Genomic DNA, 3,498 nt, shown 5'->3' with positions numbered 1-3,498 from the left:
AGCAGGATTTCAGTTTGATCATCATGGGATCACAAGACCAGAAATCTTAGAAGATGATGTAAGAAATTCCATTTTAATAGGCAGACATGAGTCGAGTCTGCTGAAAATAGTGTCCACTTAACCCTAAATATAGGTTGGTAGTTGGTTTTTTTTTTTTTTTTGGCACTTGCTCTCATAGCTCACTCTGTTCTTGTTAAATCAAGTTCCTCAATTTTTCCTAGTAACTCTTTTTGGCTGTGATACATTTGTGTTCCAATGAATCCCACAGATTAATTGCATGAAAAACATAACTTTATTAGTTTTTGTTTTCTGTCTTTCAGTTTAATTGAATTTCCCTGTTGTATTTTTTTCCCCTTTAAAAGTGAGTTATTCCACTCTTCCCTCCCTGTGCATGTAGTGAATATTGTTTTTCTTTTCTGCAATGTCCTGTCTGAGCTGAACAGATTGAGCTAATAACAATATTCCTGTTGGTTGCTGGTTAATCTAAATATAGTCTGTTTTGTATTATGCTAAATCCCACTTTTTATGTATGCTGAGAGGTTACCTGTTCTTTTGACAACTGCATTAGCAGGAAGGCTTCAGTAATATTGACGATTTTTTTTTTTAACATCTGGTTGATATAGGTGAAATGAGCTCAGTAACCTACCTAGAGGTGTCTGATTATGGTGCGGTGATCCCAAAATGAGAGCATCCATATTTAAAGTACATCCATGTCAACTGAAAGCACTGTGTTTGGCAAGAGTAGGGTTAATTTCATGAAAAACTTCTTGTTGGCATTTAGGTCAAAATCTGAAGGTAAAAGCAGTTTAGTATGTGCATTTGACATTGCAAAGCATAATTTATTAAGAGTCTTTAATTAGTTCTCTGTTTCTTAAGCAAAAAAGTAGTTCAACTTTTTGTTTCTGTATGGTTTTGTCAATTTATATTTTACAGGAATAATGCGCTGGTTGTGGCTGGGGTAGAGTTAATGTTCTTCACAGTAGCTGGTATGGGGCTGTGTTTTGGATTTGTGCTAGAAACAGTGTTGATAACACAGGGATGTTTTCATTACTGCTGAGCAGTGCTGACACACAGTCAAGGCCTTTTCTGCCTCTCACCCCACCCCACCAGCGAGCAGGCTGGGGGGCACAAGAAGCTGGGAGGGGGCACAGCCGGGACAGCTGACCCCAACTGACCACAGGGATATCCCACACCATATGGCGTCATGCTCAGCATATAAAGCGGGGGGAAGAAGAAGGAAGGGGGGGATGTTCGGAGTGATGGCGTTTGTCTTCCTGAGACACTGTTAGGCGTGATGGAGCCCTGCTTTCCTGGAGATGGCTGCACACCTGCCTGCCCATGGGAAGGAGTGAATGGATTCCTTGTTTTGCTTTGCTCGCGTGCGCGGCTTTTGCTTTACCTATTAAACTGTCTTTATCTCAACCCATGAGTTTTCTCACTTTTACCCTTCTGATTCTCTCCCCCATCCCAGCGGGGCAGGGAGTGAGCGAGCGGCTGAGTGGGGCTGAGTTGCTGGCTGGGGTTAAACCACAACAAATGTAAACACTGAAATAAATGTCCTCTGGAGAGAAACTTGTCACTCATCAATATGAGCTACACAAAACATAAATTATGATTGTATTATTAGGAAAAAGATCTTAAACTGCAATACAATTGTTGCAGTTTTCCAACAGTTTTTGTAACAGTGGAAATGCACGTCAAGATATACATTGAGAAAAGTAATGTTTGCTTGATAAGAAAACTCTTTAGTTTGTTCTATTGGTTAAATGTCATCTCTTACAAAGAAGCGCTCTTGCATTCAAAAGCTGATTTGTATGCCACATGTAACCTGTTTGAGTTCAGCAATACATATCACTGCCCTGTATTATTGTTCAAGTTTGCCTTTGTTTGTTTTACAATTTTACAGGCCACAGTAAGTGTAACAATTGTGCTGTATTATTTAGTACTATATTCTGCTGTAAACCTGAAAAAAAATAGCTGTAAACTCTGTAGAGAAAGGTCTGAAAGTGATACATCGTGGCTAGGAATGGGAATATCAGGGCCTGGTGCTTGGAATTCTCATTGCCTTGCTGAGTCACGCTGGGCAAAACTCTTACTACCTTCTTGCTCGGATTTCTCCTCTATAAATGCAGATAATTCTGGATGTTCAGAAGGTTAATTTGTGAATGCGTATGAAGGCTTTAAGAATGTTGAGTGAAAAGTACTTTATAAGGAAGCATCATATTGAAATGCCAGGTTCTGAATTACGTGTCAGTGGCCTATCAGAATATATTTAAATTATAGGAAAAAAGCTTCTTATTTAAAAAAAAAAACCAAACCCAACCATTTAGACTACTTCTTTGTCCGGCAAATATGCAGGCTAGCAGTCTACAGATTAATTTGGTTTTGTAATGTTCTTTCCCACTGGAAGCAGGGGCAATAGATCAATGATCAGTATTTCAAAGACTTCTGTAGCAAAGGTGTTTGTGAACAAGGTGCTCTTGGATAAGGTAAGAACAGGATTCAGTTTGACTGTGAAAGTAGGGTTGTTATACTGAGATAAGGTCACTGAATGTTAATGATTTTGGGAACTTTGTTATGCTTCATGTATTAGTTACAACAGCAACCGTATTGTCAGTTTGAGAAGACTTTGGGGTATCTTCAGGAACAGTAGCTGTAACAAGAGTAACAAGATATGATTCCTTTTGTTTACAACAAGCCTCATTTTCAGTCTAGCTTGCCCTTATGTGGTCCTTTCTACTGGACCTAATAGAGCTGAAGCTTGTTGTTGACAAATGGACAAGAGAAGGAATAATTTCAGCTAACCATGCATATTCTAAATAAACTGTGATTATTTGGGAGGAAGACCCGTGTGTTCTTGTGGCGGTATGTTGAATAATCCTCGCTGAGCCTGAGTGCTTGAAATGCAAATAATGTAAAGATGTGCAGATAAAGTCACAAGAGAAGCTGTTTTAGAATGCTGCTGCCTTCTATGAATGAATGAATAGTACTTAATCCCCTGAAATCAAGTTCAGGTAACTTTAGTTACAAGATAGAGAGGGCAGAAATAGGTATGACCCAGAGAAAGGGCAGCAGAAGTGATTAGTAGATGTGGAAAGATTTGAATAACCTGGGAGAAACAACTTGTTCACTCTTATACACAAACAAGAAGAGTCTGAATAAAAGGTAATTTTGTGACAAGGACAATGCTTTAAAAAAACCAACAGGAATGAGACAGTTAAATTCTTCTGGGCATCAGCTAGTCATCAACTAATGTGGCTAAGGAAAATATATGGACAATTTTCTGTCATTTTCCAGACCTGCTACGTTACTGTGATCGCCCTTTGAAGTTTTTGGTAGTGGTGTTTGTCAATAAGGGCAGTAACTATCACCATGAGCTGTATGGTGATTCTTACATTTCTTATTCAGCCCTAATGATTTGTGCTTTAAATTCAGCACATCTTAAAAATTCGTGCAAATTTTATTTGTATTTTTGTTTTAAGGGTTTTAAAAAATATA

This window comes from Pygoscelis adeliae, unplaced genomic scaffold, assembly GCF_000699105.1.
Source record: "Pygoscelis adeliae isolate BGI_AS28 unplaced genomic scaffold, ASM69910v1 Scaffold155, whole genome shotgun sequence".
In the NCBI taxonomy this organism is placed as follows: domain Eukaryota; kingdom Metazoa; phylum Chordata; class Aves; order Sphenisciformes; family Spheniscidae; genus Pygoscelis; species Pygoscelis adeliae.
Note: the sequence above shows the minus strand (reverse complement) of the source record.